This window comes from Durio zibethinus, chromosome 11 (assembly GCF_047325235.1).
Source record: "Durio zibethinus cultivar Kanyao isolate XHJ-2024 chromosome 11, ASM4732523v1, whole genome shotgun sequence".
NCBI classification, from domain to species: Eukaryota; Viridiplantae; Streptophyta; class Magnoliopsida; order Malvales; family Malvaceae; genus Durio; species Durio zibethinus.
The window spans coordinates 16,536,506-16,557,444 of record NC_143172.1 but is presented as its reverse complement, the minus strand read 5'-3'; positions in this window follow the sequence as shown (position 1 = coordinate 16,557,444).

Here is a 20,939-nt window from a genome sequence, read left to right as displayed (position 1 = left end):
AAGTTTTCAAATTTAGGTAGTAAACAAATAATAAGAATGCAATGACTTGCAAATTATGAGGATCACAATTGTTCAATACGTTTGTTGAATTTTAGTAGATTAAAGTTATTGCACTTGATCATATTTTAAATGTTGCAGACTACTTAGGAATAACTTACAAGCGATTGTATTGATTGAGAAGGATGAAGGAATTAAAGGGTACTGAAAAGGTAGCCTTTCTCAAGTTACTTTCAAACATTAATTCAAAATAAAATTGTATTATGTAATTGCAATGATTCTTTTTATCTACCTTTGATATTGATTTAATCTTAAATGGTTTAGGCGATAAGAGTTGTACCTTATAGTGCTATCCAACTATTTGCTTATGAAACTTATAAGGTTATAAAAGAATATGCATAACCTAATCTTAGCATGGTACTTACATTATATTGCTTGATGAAATTATTAATTTGATTTCCATTGATTTCTTAAAACTTTCAAGGGAAAAGATGGTGAGCTATATCTTACTGAGAGACTTGTTACTAGAGCTTGTGTTGGCATGACATCTACTTTTATAATTGACATAGTGGTTAAGCCTTATTATATTTTAGTTTTATAGGGTTCTACCTATTATACTTCTTGAAATTTGACTAATAACTATATTATTTACTCTATTAAATGGGAAAACAAGAAAAAGTTTTACGCGTTTTAGGAAAAAATTATGACTAGTTAACTTTGATTTTATGATTTTGTCATTTTTCTCTCTTGAATCTTGATTTTTCTCAGTTGTTGCTCAATGTGTCTATTTATGAATTGCAATATTTTACTTTTGTGCTTGTGTTGCTTTTATGTAGATAACATATTTGTTAGATGTCCTCAAACTATGTTTAGCTATGGAGCCAAGGTATCAAACTATGTTCGAGGTATATTTACCTTTCTCATTGTTACTAATAAGAAGATAACCATTTTATTGGAAGATGAACCTTGTAACCATTTTATTGGAAAATGAACCTTAATGTGTTGCTTTCAAGTTGCTTTGACAATTTTGTGAGAGGAAAGGTTTGCATTCTTTTATTATAGTCTTGGACCTTCTTTTATTGGCATTGCCTTTTATATTACCGTGAACTTTTGCATATTTGACCTGTGAGTCCAAATGACATTACCTTTTGTGGTATATCATATGAAAGCTCAATGTTAAACCCTTCATGCAAATTCTTATAGTTATAACAGTGTGAAAAAGGCTTTGCTAGAAAAATATAGTTAGAAAACTCAAGCATCTCTACTAATAGTTATGATAGCAACTAATGCTACTACTCTCACCCATTATCCTTTAAACATTGTAAGAAGACAAATGCAATAAAAGGTACACCTTATAAATTAGTTTTATAAGCCATTCTAGGAACATCAATGTTACTCAAAATACTCATGAGTAGAAACCTAAGCAAAATGCAATACGACAAACATAGGTTTAAAGCCACTTCAAGCAAAACTGTAGCCAAGTTCACAAGAACACACACTACAGGGGTTTAACTCTTTAGTGGCATTTTTTTTAAGGTTTAGTGGTGTTTATAAACACCATTAAAATATTTACGGCATTTCCCAAAAAAGCCACAAAGATCATCGACTATACTCATGTAAAAAAAAATAGCGACGTTTTATACAAAACACCACTAATTTAGCAACATTTGTAAGCACAATCGCTATTAATTTAGTAACGTTTATATAAAAAAATGCATCTAATTTAGAGGCGTTTGTATCATAAAATGTCACTCTATTTAGCGACATTTGTAAAGATAATCATCGCTTAAGTAGCAGCATTTGTATAAAAAAAATACCACTAAATTAAAGGCGTTTGTATAAAAAAAATGCCATTAATTTAACGACGTTTGTATAAATAAATACCGTTAATTTAAAGGCGTTTGTATAGGAAAATCCCCTAAATTTAGTGGCATTTTATGCTACAAATGCCCTTAAATTTAGTAACGTTTCATGCTACAAACGTCACTAAATTTCGAATTTAGCGATGTTTTTTAACACAAATGCCACGAAATTAAGAAATTTAGTTTTTAAAAATTTCTTTTTATATTTATATTTAAAAATATATTTATATTTATATTTATAAATATTAAAAGAAATAAAAAAAAAACTTAAATTAATAAATTGAATATTATAAATACATAATTTGTTCAAATATGCATGTAACACAAAGTTTAATAGTACATGTAATAAAATTCAAATTATTTTAGTACATTAATGAAAAATTTAAAATGTATGAAATTGATGACTACATAGATATGGAATACTACCATTTAATGAAAAATTTTTTCACCTTAGTCACTAGCGTGTTTAAGAACCTACCAAATAATATCATACAAGTTTTAACACTAAATAATAAGCTATTTTTTATATTAAAAAATATAAATAGTTACTAAATATAATACCCAAGTTGGTGGACCACCTAGATTAGTTCTTAGAAATTGTTGTTGCAAAAAATTCATAAAAGTATTGAATTGATCATGTAACTACTGAAATTTTGTACACTCTTAGTCCATTCTAGCACATTTTTATTCAATCTTAGCACGCTCATGTTCTTTTTCTGCTTCTATTTGCTAAAACGTTGTTTCATTATTTGCAACTTCTCTCTCAACATAGAAATATCTTGCAAAGATTGACTTGCTAAGAATGTAAATTGCTGAGAGCTATGTCCATAATAGCTAGATAGTGTTGGAGCTAATCCAAGGCCTCGAACCCGACTATGTTTTTCTTTTCTAGCAACTTCTGTGAAAATTCGATTTTTCAAGTCTTGCATATTGATAAAACCATCATATGCTACTTCAATCTCAGCAGCCATTTTTTCTTTCACTTTCTCCTATAAATTAATAAGATAAAACTATCAAGTTTAATGATTAATTCATAATATGTTTAAAATAATAAATATTTCCTTTCTATATAAAACATATGTAACAAATTACACAATTCGATATTTAGGTAAGATCCGTATTTTTTTTATGTGGGTTAATTAAATAAGTTCTGCACATCTAATTTTTTCACCCATCTCAATCTACTATATAAAAATATATGTTATTATTAAATACATATCAATCGTAACTTATTCATGCATCTCAAGCCTGTCAATCAAGTTCAAAAATTTAAATAAGTTTAATATCATGTATTTAATATATCTAAATTGTTAAAATAGAAATATAACTGTAAAATTATATTTTTGCCCTTTAATAGCACAAAAGTCTTAAACAAACATAAATAACAAAAGCATTTGAGCCTTTCACACATATCAATCATGGAAACCAAGTTCAATCATTCAAAAAATTTTAATATCATGTATTAAAGCCATCCAAACTATTAAAATAGATTAATAATAACAAATTTGTATTTTGGCCTTTTAACAGCAAAAATAATCTTAAATAGACGTAAATGACAACTTTTTCACACATATCAATTGTAGAAACCAAGTTCAATCATTCGAACAAGTTTAATATCATGTATTAAAGCTATCCAAACTGTTAAAACAGAACAATAATATCAAATATGCATTTTGCCTTTTAACGGCATCAAATGTCTTAAACAGATGAAAACGTTAGCTTTTTCACACATATCAACTGTGAAAACCAAGTTTAATTATTCCGACAAGTTTAATATCATGTATTGAAGCTATGCAAACTATTAAAATAGAACAATAACAACAAATTTGCATGTTTGCCTCTTTATAGCACAAAAAGTCTTAAACAGACATAAATGATAACTTTTTCACACATATCAACTGTGAAAATCAAGTTCAATCATTCAAACAAGTTTAATATTATATCTTATAGCTATCCAAACTATTAAAATAGAACAATTTGTCCAAATTTATATTTTTACCTATTAACGGCACAAAATGTCCTAAATAGATGTAAAAAATAACTTTTTCATACATATCAACCGTGGAAACTAAGTTCAATAATTTGGATAAGTTTAATATCATGTATCGAAACTATCAAAACTATTAAAATAGAACAATAACTGTAAATTTGCATTATTACCTTGTAACGGCATAAAAAGTTATAAATAGATATAAATTGCAAATTACAACACATATATCAACAATGGAAACCAAGTTCATTCATTTAGATAAGTTTAATATCATAAACTTATTATTTCTTTTTGCTTTCCTGCAAAACTTTTTAATCCACTTGTGTGGCTATATTTCTGTTGCTTTCTGCTATCAATCCCAATTTGTTCTCTTTCTTATCATAAAAAATAATTGTGTATATGGTAAAAATACAAATATTACCAACTTAAATCATAAAACACATTTATTATTAAAACTAATATTAAAAGTTACAAATTAGTACTTCTCTTTTTTCTTGAGAACCAAAATCTAACTAATTGTTCATATTGCCACCTAATCACATTAAAAGTTACATTTTTCAATGTGGCCTCTACAATAGTATTTTGATCAAAATATTTTTTCTTCAAATTATGCTTACAGTCTTTCCATTTTTTTCCCAATGACTTACACACAAATGAAGTTGGTATGTCAAATACAAATCTTGACTGTAATAATACAAAAAGAAAAGTTTTAATCAATAAACTAAATTTAAAATAATTAATTTTTTATATGTAATTAATTATACTAATACCTTAATAAAGTGTAAAGCATCAGCCTTAACTTTAGCTAAAACTTTATGCCATATTTCATAATTTCATTACGGGCAATCATGCCTAGAAATCTAACCAATAGTTGAGACTCTTCACCAATTGGCTACCTATTAGAGTTTGCAAACACTACAATACGCTTGTTTGGAGCTAGTGTAAACAAATCTTTTAAAGTTGTTCAACCTCTAGTCTTCCATTGATCATTGTTATCAACTGCAAAAAATAAAAAATCAATTTGTAAATTACCAATACTTTAATCAGTATAATTGAAATCTAAATATGGGGTTTATGATACCTACATTCAAATTAAAAGTAGAATCAATTGAATGGATACTATTTAAACTTGCACCTCCCTATTGCCAAATCTAATATCAGTTAAAGAGTTAAAAGTGACTGAGTTAGAACTGACAGTATGTACATTTCCCTCCAAAGGATTCACTCTATAGCCAAGATCAACTAATGCTACAGTTGGTTTTAAACTAATATCTCTAATATGTATTCCTTTCAATCTACTCCTCCGTATTGTAGCTTAGCTACATCATAAAAGTGAATATATAAAAAAACATATGTAAAGAACATATATAAAGACATTGAGAAATTAAGAAATCATATCCAACGATATATAAAGAATGTATCAATTTAATTAAATTAAAAGATAATGTATGATTTACAATATAATAATTGAAATAAAAGTGAATGCGACATAAATTACATACAAGCATTCATTACATTATGTTTTAAACACTCGAATTATAAAATATGGATGATCCATCATGGTTCATAAATGTCTTCATTAACATCTTCATGGACCCACTGAGCAGAGGTACTGGAGATATTTTAATCCAAGTTTTGTTTAGTAAAAAGAAAACATTCAGTTTCATGTTTAACATCATCTTTGGTATCTGACCCTATATCAAATAAGTCTCTAGGTGTATTTTGAAGAACAACAAACCAACTCAATTCTTTAGGTTTTTCAAAATAAAAAACTTATTTGACTTGAGAGAAAAAAACATAAGGTTCATCGATGAGTTGTTGTTCGGTGTGAATTAATTGAGAAAAATTCATAATTATAAATCTAAACTGATCTTTCTTAATACCCTTCGCACTATTTGCATCAACCTAATCACACCAAAATAAGATAACTTTCTACCTGCTATAATAATCCAATTCAATAATGTCATTAATCATGTCATAATAGTCAACATTTCCCTTTAAAGGGTTTATGTCTCTAGCACTAGCATAGCTAATAGTTGATGAAGTAACAATAACTCTTGAATTTTGTGTACTTCTAAATGTCTCATGGGATTTAATGTGAAATCTAAATCTATTGATGATGAAACCTTTCTATCATTTTACAATCCTGTTCGGCCCTTGTGAAAGACACTTCACCTCTTCACTAACAAGCCTTCCACTCCAAACCTACAAAAGTGGAATAAATATATATGTTATTATTTTTATTTACACTTTAAGCATTCTATGTACATTTCTCATAATGAAAAGTATGACATTACTTACAGTTGCTCCTAACCATTCATGAAAGTTTTCGATAAATAACTTATCAAGCTCTCAAGAGTTTGATAGTCGATAATGTGCATGAGCTCTAAAATTATTTCTATTCTCACTACAAAGCATCATGATAAAGTATTAACAATAAAAAAAATACAATAATCTATGCTTAATGGAATGAATAATTTCCTTACAAAAAAACTTACGCATGGAACAATTCAATTAAGTCATGATAGAAAAGAACAACTTTGAATGAAGGTCAAGGCAAATCCCTATATCAACTAGGTTAAGCCGACTCTTTAAGTCATACTATGATTTTTTATTCACATTAAGAATTGTCCCAATAAAATTTTTGTAAACATTTTTCTCTATGTACATCACATCAAAGTTATGACGTAATAAATTATATTCCCAATAAGGTAACTCAAAAAATATACTTCTTTGTTTTCATAACTCAAATTCATTGGGGTCATCCTCTTCATCTTCTTTTTCATCACTTTAAACATCAAGATCATCAATTGAGTATCATTATCACCAACTTAAGTGATTGAAGGCCAGATACCTTCAAAGATCTCCCTTACTCTTTTTCTTGATTGAGTCATCTTTTCATATGTAAAATTAATATCTTTTAATTTTGACAAGATATTAAACCCATTAATTGGTAAAGACGATCTCCTTAACTCTTCAATTCTATCAAAGAGATGTTTTTGGAATCTAAATCAATGATTATCATCTAACCATCAATAATGTCCCATATAACTGAACTTTCTACCATTATGTAACTATTTCAAACATGTCTGTGTAGCACAACATGGATAAGCATAATGACCTTTAGTGCTCCAACCAGATAAATTTGTATAAGCAAAAAATCATTAATAGTCCATAATAAAGCAACACACATGTTGAAGTTTCTTTTTTTATGCATCATAGGCCTCAACTCCTTCCTATAATTACTTTAACTCTTTAATAAGAGGTTATAAATAGATATTTAATCATTACCCAAACTTTTTTTCTCAAAAATTATCATAGATAAGATAAATGACTATTGTTTCATGATAATCTATGGTGACAAATTGTATGAAATCAATACAACTGGCCAAGTACTATAAGAAGTACTCATTATTTTGAATGTGTTGAATCCATCAGATGCTAGTCCAAGTATAATATTTTGAGGATCAAAAATAAAGTTAAGTATAACATTTTCAAGATAAAAAACAAAGTTTGGAAACTTAGAATAAAATGATTTTCATGCCAAAGAATCTGTAAACTGCCTCAATGATCCATCATCCATTCACTTGTCATGAAGCCACCTCATAAAATCTATAATTTTGAAAGACATGAAGAGTCATTGAAGTCTTGGTATTAATCAAAAATACCGTAAAACCTTTATAGGCTTCCTTTTTACATTGACCTTATTATCATCCTCATTCAACATTTTATCATAATTTTTTTCACCCGATAAGACTTACCACACAAATGACAAGATTCTTGATTTTTTCTATAACCCTAATACAACATGCAATTATTAGGACAACTATAAATTTTCTCATATCCATGACCCAAATCCTTGATCATATTTTTTGAATCCTTACAAGATTCAAGGATTTTTGTAAAAAGAAACATTTATTTCATAAACTCTAATAATAAAGTCAAATAATTTCTCGTCCATCCACATAATCATTTCAAGTGAAAAAGACACACACAAAAAGATAACCTTGAATGCTTAGATCTTTCATAAAGTTCTTCATTCATATCCTCAAGTAACCTATAAAACTTTTATGCTTCTTCACTAGGTTGTTAGTCACCTACACCTATCCTATGTTAACCAAATTCACTTATTTCAACATTTGATTCATTAAATCCATCATTCTAGGTAGATAGATAATGAAAATGTTAGTTATGAATGTTAAAAACATCTTGCAACATGCATTCAATATTATCTTGTCTAATAGGATCATGTTAGTGTTGAAAAAGCCCTTGATGTTGAAAAAACTCTAGGCAAAGACCTTAACGGTACAGACTCTCCATGAAAATACCAATTAATATATCCCAAGATAATTCCAATACAAATTAAATGTTCGAAAACAACTTTACACACTTGCCTTTCGATATTAGCACACTTTAAACATGGGCATAATATCATATTATCTTCACTTGTATTCTCAAATGCAAAATTAAGAAAATTTTTCACTCCATCTCGGTACTCTTGACTTAATCTTGACTTTTGCATCTAACTATTATCCATTTAGTACTTGTTACATCATCAGACCAAAATTATATAAATAAATTATATGAAAATGAACATGTCAAATACTTAATTATACTATGTATTAAACCAAAAATAATAACAAGACCAGAGCTTATAGAAGACTAGAACAACAAAGCAGTTATGCACACTATAATAATATCAGTCGAAAGATTTTCCTATAATACTTGAACGATTTCTCAATTTCTTCAACCACAGGTATGAAGCATCATAAGAAGTTACCTCAATAACTTTATTCAGCTTATCTCTAACAATTTATAACATATGAGAAAAGTCACCATCCCATTTATAAAATTTCAACTCCTTGTTGTTAAGTATTTTCTCAGCTACCTGATATAATGGGTTTTAAATAGGTATTTGAAGAATATAGGTTTTAAAGAAAAATTTTATACCAAAAATTATAACAAAAATTACATAAGTTGAATAAATAGTAGAATGAAGTAAACACTAGAGTAAATAATGAAAGAATAGTAGAATTAAGGTTCCAAATAACAAAGCTCAAATAGTAAAAGTTAAAAGAAAGAGAAAGTAAATTGTAATTGGTATGGAAAGAGAAATAGTAGATTAATAAAACTGAAGCTTGAAGTTGGGGATTCAATATGCTAAGTGTGAGGATAATTTTAGTGGAGTTTGTAAGACAAACACCTATTAATCTGACAAATAAAAATATTTCAACAAACAAACGCCACTAACTTTTAATGTTTTGAGTTAGAGGGAGTTTAAAAGATTACATTTGACATTATTTAACATTACAAAATGATTTAAAGGGTGCATGATTCCAATTTCTACAATGAACAAAGCCTTCAATTAATAATCCTCTTCAATTTTTTTTGAGAGGATTATTGAAGGCGTTTTAGGTAGCAAACGCCTTCAATAATCTTCTTACTTGAAATGCCTTCAATAATCCCTTTAAATTTTGATGAAAAGATTATTGAAGGCATTTTTTTATTAAAAACACCTTCAATAATTTCCTTCAATTATGGACGAGGGATTATTAAAGGCGTTTTCTGCAAAAAAAAATGTCTTCAATAATTTTTTTTTAAAAAAAAATTGAAAGGGATTATAAAGGTTTTTTTTTTATATAGAAAATGCCTTCAATAATCCATTCTAATTTTTTATTAGAAGATTATTGAAGACGTTTTTAGTCAAAAATACTTTTAATAATCCCCTGAAATTTTTTAAAAGAAATTATTAAAGATATATTTTACAGAAAATGTCTTTAATAATCCTTTCTAATTCAAAAATGCTTTCAATAATCTCCTAAAAATTTTTGTATGACATTATTGAAAGTGTATTTAAAGAAAACACCTTCAATAACTCCCTTAAATTTTTTTTAAGAAATTATTCAAAAAAAATTTTGCATAAAATGCCTTCAATAATCTCCTTCAATTTAAAAAAAAAAATTTATGGAAGGTGTTTTTTTGCATAAAACACCTTCAATAATCCCCTAAAAAAATTTTAAAAAAATTATTGAAGGTATGTTTTGCAAAAAATGCTTTCAATAATCCCCTCAAATTTTTTATCAAGGGATTATTAAAGGTGTTTTTTTTATTAAAAAGCCTTCAATAATCCCATTTACTTTTTTATCAGGGAATTATTGAATGTGTTTTTAATAACAAACGCCTTCAATAATCTCCTAAAAATTTTAAAAAAAAATTATTGAAGGTTTTTTTTTTTTGCAGAAAACACCTTCAATAATCTCCTTTAAAATTTTGGAAGGGATTATTGAAAGTATTTTTAGTGAAAAACGTCTTCAATAATCCTCTGATAAAAAGTTATAGGGGATTATTGAATGTATTTTTTTTTTGTAAAATGCCTTTACTGATCATTTTTTATATTCTTTCCCATTTTGAACTTTAGAATCCCAAACTGCTATTACAGAGAACAATTAAAAGCTGTATTGAAACCAAACCAAAACCCCTAAACCCATATAGTTTGCCCTTAGGTTCTTTATCTTTCTCGTCATCGTCAACCTTCAACAACTCAATGCCACACATCTCTTTATTTATCGATATGTCCTTTATTTTATTTCTTTTTTGTATTATTTATATTTTTGATATAGGTATTTTTTTCGTTCTTTACTATATATATAAATATATATTATTTTTATTCATTCCATCGTCACCTTAGTCATCCAAGCACCTTTCATTGCATCTATGATGTTTTTGTATAATTTGGTTTAAATATTGTGGTTTGCTAAACGGGATTGTGGAATTTGTGTCTATTTTTTTACTCATTATTTGTTTTGCATTGAACTCTTATTTAAGGTTAGAATTACAGTATGACTTGTACTCGTAAAATATTATGGGTTTGAGGATGATTTATGTATATTGTAGTAACTGTAGTATGATATTGATTATTTTTTATATAGTACTGTGTGAAATTTAGATAAATAGTTAGGTGTATTATTGAATCGAACTATATACTTCTCTTGCTATTAAACATGAAGAAGACACACCTGTAGGTTAAAAAAGAAAAACAAAGGGACGAAATAAACAAATTGAAGTGAATAACACCAAAATTCATTTCAACTTTAATCAAAGTGGACAAACTATGTCTGATGGAGCTACCAAGTTGGCTACTCATATTGGAGCAGTCATCTGTAATACCATTTTAATTACGTACCATAATTGGTGATGAGTTCCTAATGATCTAAAGGATCGTATATGGGAGTCGATTATGATATGTTTATTCAACTATTTCATAAAATTTATTAAATGATAATTTAATTAAAATTCACTGTATTTATACTAATTGTGTTAAATTTTTTAGGAACAGTTTGACGTCCCAATTGAGTGTAAAAAGCTTGTGTTATAATCGACTGAAAAAGCATTCAAAAACTTTAAAAGTAGATTGACAACCCAATATGTTTTACTGCTCGCTAATCGGGATGATGTATTAGTTGTTCCACCTACATCATATACAAATGTTATAGGTTATGACGATTGGATGACTTTTGTTTGAAATCGACTATCAGAAGATTTTTCGGCACACAAACCCATTACAAAAAATTGTTTATAAGATTTTTTGTAATATATTCAATATTTTAATATGTGATTTACGTATTTTTTTCTAGAAGATCAAAGAACAACAAATGAACATTTAGGTCAAACAAGTATATCACCATCGGACATCAAGAGAGGGTTACGTAAATGTCAAGTATATAAGCTTGTAAGTATTCACACACTTGTTTTATACTCATAACTGAAATTTATGAACATTCATTTAATAGATTCTGATTCTTATATTACGATAATTTATTAGAAATTAGCTAACTCTGGTATTAAAGTTTTTAGATGAGATGTATGGAAACAAGGACATCTGCAAAAGGATGGATCATTTGCAGATGAAGCAACTAAAAAAATGGCTTAAAAGATTGTATGTATAACTACTTATTATATCATGTATGATTAACTTTGTGCTTGTATACATGATTGTATACTAGCTTTTATAGATTTATTGTTACGACCATTTTATTATTGTCTGTTAGGATGATTATGCAACTAAAATTAAATTCGATGAACTAACAACCTAGTATGGCGAAGATCCCTTGTCTTTAGCATTAGGTGCAAAAGCAAGACATGGTCAAGTTCATGGGGTTGATAAATTTATGTTACCATCAAAGTTTTTTAGTAATCAACCCCAAGCCCATTAAATGATGAATGTACAATATGAAGCAATCATTGAGCAGTAACAACAAAGACTTGATGACCAAGAGCAATGCTCGAATAAGCAATAGTAACGATTTGCAGCTTTAGAGGCGTTATTGGCAGTAAAACAACCTAGCATGCCTATAGGCCAGTTGGATAGCATCATCCATCGAGGACAAGCTTTCGTTGCAAGTCAGGTAGGAAACTCAACCTTCGGTACTAGCCATGAAGTATGATATTGTTTATTCACTTAATATTTATATTTGTTTATTATATTTATTGATTTGGTTTTATTACTTATATTTCATTATATATTGTAACAGGATGTTAGAACTCAGATTATGACCCTTGCTCAGGATACCATTGATGAGTTATCTAATTATTCACTTGATCATTTATCTAGAAGAAACTACATTAACGTTGAGTTTGAGGATGAGTTATTTGATCAATCATCAGTTTCTTACATTGGTAAAGATAAGGTTAAAGAATTTTGTAATCGGGATGAAATATCAGCTACTGATATTGCTGCTTATATGAAGTTATAAATAAATATAAATATAAATATGAAAAGTAATATGTATTAATCTATATTACGGTGTATTACTAACCAGTATTGTTGATTGTTATCGTGCAGCTTCCTATATAGAAAGGTTAAGGTGAGACAAATAACCCATAGATTCAGATTCATTGACTCAAATTTCATTAGTGAGTAGAGTGACACAATCATTTTTCGTGCTTGTCATGTAATTCAATGCATGAAAAAATGGGTTGATTATTATTTGCTTTCGTATAATACTGCGTAAGTTATATTCATACAAATAATTATTTTAACCTTACCCAAATCTGAGATGATGCCTAAAATGATTATATCATTCTTATTATTTTGCAGTCATCATTGGCAGCTTATTGTGATTGATACCAATGCCTTTACGCCATGCTTATTTAATTTCGTTCAACCAACAACGATGCCTAACCCCGATATTAAAAATTTTATAAAAAGGTATTACATGTTATTATAGTATCTTCTGTCTCTTCATGATTATTTTTATTTTTGTATTAAGTAATTTTTTTCGTTTCAATTTAAGGTAATATCTGTATTTAATAAAAAAGCAAAAATAAATTGGGTGTTATTATCAGTAAATATGAAATTTATTCTTTTATACTGAATTTGTTTAGATAAACGTTTCCTAAACTCACTCAATTTATTTTTCAGGTACCTCGTTAATCAGGATATACTGAATGTGGATATTATGTCGTTTTTTTTATGAAGAAGATAATTTTATATAATTTTATGACCAAATCATTCAAGGTTAGTATTAATTTCATAAAATCATTTTATCTTTTAAAAAAAAAGCTAAATTATGTTCTCATTTATTAACATTTACTTTTGGTTTTTTTAGTGGAAGAGTAAAGAAAGTTTCATGATAGACAAACTCGATGAAGTCCGTAAAGAGTGGTATGAGTATGTATTATTGTTTGCTCAACCTTGAGGTTGGAAATTGTTGGTTGGGTGTAAATATATGCATTTCATTTGTTATAATGTATTTAAATGCCATGTTGAATGGATAATTTAAGTTTCTAGATTAGGGTATTAGTTTAATATTATTTGTATATATTTATTTTATATCAATTGGCGGCTTATATGAATTTACATATATTGAGTACAATTATTTGAGAAAAGTATATTTATATGGCAATGTTATCAGTTTTAAATTCGAATGTGTGATCAATTTATTGAAATACTATAATGTTCAAAATGTAAATTCCAAAATGTAATTCATAGTATCACATATATAAACCAAATGTTGTCTGGACATAAACTTACAACTGACTTCAAATATTTTCTAGGCATAAACCTATAACTGACTTCACATATATAATTAAACAAAATGTTTTTTTATGGGATTACTGAAAGCGTTTTTAGCCAGAAAATACCTTGAATAATCCTTTACAAAATATTGAATAAGGTTATTGAAGGCGTTTCTAGCTAAAAATGCTTCAATAATCCCCTTCAAAATTTTTTGTATGAATTATTAAAGGTATTTTTGACCAAAAGCGCCTTCAATATTTCCTCATAAAAATTTATTAAGTGGATTATTGAAGGCATTTTTGACCAAAAATGCCTTCAATAATCCCTTCCAATTTTTTTCTATAGATTATTGAAAGCATTTTTTTATCGAAAAAACATTCAATATTCTCTCTCCAAAATTTTTTGAATGGATTATTGAAGGCATTTTTTGCTAGAAAATGCCTTAAATAACCCATTCAATTTTTGTAAGGGACTATTCAAGGCGTTTTTTGGCCAAAAACATTTTCAATAATCCATTCCCATTTTTCGATGGAGTATTAAAGGTATTTTTTACTAGAAATACTTTGAATAATCTCTTACAAATAATCCTTTCAAAAACCTAAAAAATGCTAAAGGGAAGGATCGAACGTATAACCTTATGGTTAACAACCATATAATCTAACAAACAAAGCTACTTCAGTTTTATTTAAGAGGTGATTTCAAGCCAAATAACCCCCTTAAATTTTGATAAGGATATTTATTAAATGCGTTTTTGATAAAAAAAAAAAAAAAAACATCTTAAATAATCGTCTCCAATTTTGTAGAGAAATTATTGAAGGCATTTTTGGTAGAAAACGCTTTCAACAATCCCTCCATTTTTATGATGTGATTATTCAAGGTGTTGTCTGCTAAAAATGCCTTCAATAATCCCCTATCCATTTTTATGAAGGGATTATTTAAGACATTTTCTGTCAAAACTGTCTTCAATAATCACTTCAATTTTTTAGATAAGATTATTTAAGTCATTTTAGTCGATAAACGCCACTAATTTTTATCTTTAATGGCGTTTATAAATACAAAAGCCTCTATTTGAATATTTAATACTAATTTGATAAAAAAAAATCTTAAATTTTATAAAAACATAGAAGCTAGCGGCGTTTTTACGTAAAACACCGCTATAAAACTGCCACTAATCTTTCATTTTCTTATAGTGACATAATGGCCATCAAACTTTTATTTATTTTCTATTCTTTCTTTTTTTTTTTTTTTTTTGCATTGATCAATTTTCAATTTTTTATCCTGCTTTATTGCCATATTTTATGATTGTTTCAATTCTATCATTTTCTAAATTTTCTTTTTGTTTCCTTATTTTTGTCTATTATTGTTGCTATCTCAAATAAAAAACTCCACACAAATCTCACTTATTATCTTCTTTTTTTTTTTTAATTATTGCTTTCCCTGACGTCTTTCATTATGGATCATCAAAGATTATGATTTCAGACACTTTACCCCGTAATGAATCTTTCATGTTTGGCATTGAGGACATACCAGGAGCTCTTATGGAATGTGTTTTGGCACACAAAGATGATCCTAAACTACCCAAAGCATCACACACACTGCTTCACGAGAAACCCCTAAAGAATTTTATAGAGGTTGTTCCAAGTGAGTACATGTTAACCATTAGATCTCCCTAGACATAATGCATCCTGTCCTGTTGACACTTAAACTGAATCACACAGTAGGGTTATCAATTTTGATGCTAACTGCAGAAAAAAATAATAAAGAAATAATAATCATTTAACAAACAAAATTAATTTTTTTTCAATCAAACCATAAGATTTAATCAAACCCTCAAATTATTATCATTAGAATTTGTAAATCTTAAAAAAAAAATACAACAAATAGATAATACGGTCAAACCACGCGAATTACTGCCATCTTAATTTCACACTTCATCATGTTTCAAGCCAACCAAAAAAAAAAAAAGACTTTTCTTATTCTGACTCAGCTCAAAGCCTGAGTCTACAAACCCAAACACATTCTTAGAAATTCATCTTAATCTTTTATGTATATAAGCCATTAAAAAGATCCGTCCATCTATCTCCTCCAACACCGGACAAAGCTGGGTTTGCATCCTAGGTACTCGTAAATTACAACTCATTAAATACCAGGAAATCTAATAAAGATAAAATAAATTCAATCTTCATCCTTACCTTATTCCAAACAAGTGATAATCTTTAGGTTAAGTTTGAATACAATATTTTTATAATTTTATATTCTGAAAATAGATCAAATTTTATTACTAAAATATTATAAAATAAAATAATTAATTAATTTTTTAATAGTGTGATTAGAGATATCTTTTATTTAAAATTAATTCTCTCTCTAACAATTTTAAAAGTTTATTATCATATTTTGATTTAATGCATTTATGATTTTAATTTCAAAATGCTTGTTACGAGAATAACTAGAAATAGCCACCTGTAACGCTTGTCTGAACTATTTTTTTGTCAAAAATTATTATTATTATTATTATTATTATTATTATTATTATTATTATTATTATTATTATTATTATTATTTATCAATTTTTATTATTTTAAATATATATAATTATTTTAATATAAAGATAATAAGTAATAAAATAAATAAAAATATTATAAAAGTGTTAAAATTAATATATATTATTTCATATATTGATATTATAGTTTTTTGTTAATTTTTTATACTATATTTTGATCATTGTATTTTTATTAATTGTTTGATCAAATGTATAATATTCAATTTATTGTAATTTATAAATTTTTTGTAAAAATACTTAAAACAAAATAAAAATAATTTAATTTTTTTGTTATTTCATTTTACATTTATATTTATCATTTTATTTTTATTTTTATTTTATTATAATAATTTAATATGTAGTTAAGTTTTATGTAATTAATTTAATATGTAACTTAATATAGGTATTATAATAATTTTCATAAAATGTCATATGTCAAATTTTCATAAAGTAATAGCAGTTATTTTTATAGTTTAATATGTAGTTAATTTTATATTATGCTAAAATTTAATATGTAATTACAAAGTAATTATAAAGGTATTGTTATAATTATGGTAGAAAATGTTTTATAATAATTTTAGCCAACTATGGTATGTGGGATATTTTCATAATTATGATAAAAATAGTATTATAGTAATTTTGATCAATTGTAATAAAAAACATTTCCACTATTATAATAAAAAATATTTAAATAATTTTGACAATTATGATAAGAGAAATATTTTCGTAATTATAATAAAAAAATGTTATAATAATTTTAATCAATTATGATAAAATATGCATTTTTATAATTATGAAAAAAAAGATATTATAATAATTTGGCCGTTTATGAGAAATGTATTTTCATCTTTTATGAAAATGAGATATTTTCATTATTTTGGTTCAATATTCTAATTTCCACCAAAAAGAAAAACCAAAAAAATAATAATAATTAAACTTTTGTCCTCAAGCAGCCTGTTAAAAATCCAAGTGTTGGCCTTTGGATTTTGCGACACCACAAATCTAACTCATCTTTTCCATTGTTGATTTTGATGATAGCTTTGTTACATTTATTCATAAATAATTCACTCCTCGCCACGTTTTCACAAAAAAAATTGTATTTTAAAATGGGTGAATGGTAAAACAGTACTTCAATTATAATTAAAAATTTATTCAAACTTTTATTTGTTTATTATAATAAATTAATTTCTATAACATTTATTTTTATTTAATTAAATTTTTATTTAAATAAAAAAAGTAACAATATTAATTTCATGTGATATCGATAAAATTTATGATAAATATTAATTTTTTTCAATTAAGATAATTTTTTTAGCTAAAATAAATTTTTTTATAATAGTTCTTCAATAAAATGTTCTTTAATTATAACAAATTTTAATTTTTTTCGAGTAAGATAAAATTTCATATGACATTGATAAAATTAATAAGAATTTATCTTGTAATGTAATTAATATATGTGAAAATTGAATAAAATAAACTTTTTTTCTCTATTTTTTCTATCTCTCTCTCTCTAATTCCTTTAAAAATTTAATTAACTATAATTTTAGAAATTGATTGATTAATTCAATTTTATCATGTGACTAAATTTTGTCCATTAAAAATTTAATTGAGTCCAAATAAAAGATTAAGGATTTGATTGATTTCAATAAAATGTTAAAAGTTTAAATGATTATTAAATTATAATTTAAGGGTATTTTGACCCTTTAGCTTTTTAAAATTTATTTGGATAGGTGGTTAAATTAATTTTGGTAAGAATAAAATATTAGTGAAATTAAAATTATAATGATAAAATTAAAATTAGTTGTGAGATATATATTTAGATAATAAAATAGTTATGATAGTAATGTGAAAATGAAAAATAATCATTGAGAATATCAATATTATTTAACATCTTTAAAATTTATTCAATTAAAATATAGGTTTATATTTAACTTATGTTAGTGTATAAATTTTAAACACTATGATGTTATCTCATTAATGAGATAAATTAGATGATATCATAAATTAAATGATATATCCTCATTAATTGATAAATTTTTTTAAATTTTATATTAATTTTTATATATTTATTTTAAAGATTGATATTTATTTATTAATAAAATAACATCATCTTATTCATTAATAATGTATAAAATTTATATATTGATAATTTATTAAATATAAACTCTTAAAATGTTAGCATATATTATTTAATATTAAAATAATATTAAATTGCCCTATGCTTGAATCGATTGACATGTTGTTGTTATTGATATTTGGAGATCGCAAATTTAAAAGTGCTCATATGTGTAATATCCTTTTCAACTAAGTATAAAAAGTAAAAATATCAAAGGTAAATTAAGAAATTCAAAAAAATAATAATTAAGATTTTAATTAACAAAATTTATTAAAATACCTTGAAATATTTAATATATATTTAGAAGAAAAATTATATAATAATTATAAATATTATTTAATAAAATAATATAAACATATCAATATAAAATATATAACAAAACAATCATCTAAATTCACAATAAAAAAACAAAACTTTATGTTAAGGGTATTTTAAGGAAAAAAAATGGATAATTAAAGTAGTATGATCAAGGATTCAGTCCAATAATTCATCGGACCAATCTCAACCGATCTTTCAATTAGTAATAGCACCATAAAATGTCATTCAAACAGTACACAGCACCAATTACACCGCCACCAGTGACAACTAGCGTTCCAAATGGCCACTAAAACGGTCCTGAAACGAAATCAACCTGTCAACGGACGCTTTTGCGTTTGCCCCGAATGATTTGAGAATGGCAACTATAAGAACTGAAAATAACGAGACGTCGCTTTTTTAACGTGTCCTTCTTGGGGAATTTCGTTTTCTTGGGTATTTTCAAAAATATGAGTCAGAACTTTTATTAATTAATGCTTAATCTCATGTAATTAATTAAGAAAGGATGCTTAAAAAAAAGATTGATATACGGTTAATTAGACATTTTAACTTTTTGATACTCTGTCTCCCAAATTTTTTTGAGGTTTGTCGAAGTACAATATTTTCCTTTCTTTTGAAAACGTCCCTTAGCTGGTTTGCTACGTTCCAAAAAATGCTAAAAACATTTCCAATCAAGTAGGAATTTTTCTTAACAAATAAAAAGTTTCATTTCATTCCAAAATAAAATATAGAAATTTACCAACAAACCCCACTTCAAGAATAAAATAAAATTCATTTCAAATAATTTAGACTTATTAATTAGTAGTGCGGAAAAAATTTGAAAAAAATTAAAAAATTGATTCAAAATTATCAATTCGGTTTGAAAAAAAAAATTATTTGATTCAGATTAAATTTGAATATTAAATTATATATCATATTTATATCAAATTTCGAATCGAAAAATAAAAAATAGAAAAAAAAACCTAAATCAAATTACATATTTTTATTAACTTTATATATATATATTTTAAATTTTATAAAATAAAACAATTAATTTATATCTAAAACTATTTAAATATATTAAAATGTATATTAAATTAATATATAAAAATAAAATTTAAAATTTAAAAATCAATAAATCGAATCAAACTAATAAAATTTGGATCGAATTTTAAAAATTTATAATATTATATATTATTCAAAAAAATCGAATTAAATTTGATTCGATCTGAATTATTTTCATCTATATTATTAACTCTTTTAAGAAAATTGAGGATTAGATTTGATTTGTAAAAAATCTTCATACATAAAAAAGAACAAAATATTATAAAGTATGAATTAATTATTAAATATATGATATTTTAGTTATGTACTATACATTAATTTGCTTAATTTTAAATCTTAAATTGCTTAGCATACACACACATGACTCGACAGATATTTTATAATTCATGTGAGCATCATAACATGGATATGATTGAGATGTGCACATCCTCGGCTCATTAACTATTTTAAATTTGTTTAAATGCTTAAAGTTAATCTCCTACTTTTTACAAACAAATTAGAAGCAAAGAGGTGACATTATTAAGAAGAAAAAAAATGCTGTGGAAAAAAGTATAAGTTTAATAATAGAATTTTTTTACTTAGTAATAGAATATTTAATTATTAAATTTATTCTTTAATATTATTATTTATTAAATAAAAACTTTGTTAGCAATAAGGTAAGTCACTAATAAATAATCAATAAATGATATATAATTTTTTAAATTTAAAGTTTAATCTAAATGATTAATCTATCTCTTTATGAATTGAATTCTCACAAAATTACAATTCGATTTTAGTACTTGTACATTTTTTCCTCTATTAATTTCTCTTGAGCTTTGTTTTTTGAAAAAAAAGACATTTTTTTTCTCACAAGGATTCATGTATGATAACAAGCTTTAGAATATTTTATTTATTGATAAAAGAATTTTATATTAATGTTTAAGTTTAAATCTTTATGATCAAGCAAAAGGAGATTGTCCATATTATTCTTGTTCTTGTTAATAAGGTTTGTTGCAACTAATATATAATTTTTTTTTGGGGTGCAAGCTAAAACTAATTTCTTTGCAAGTTACTAACAA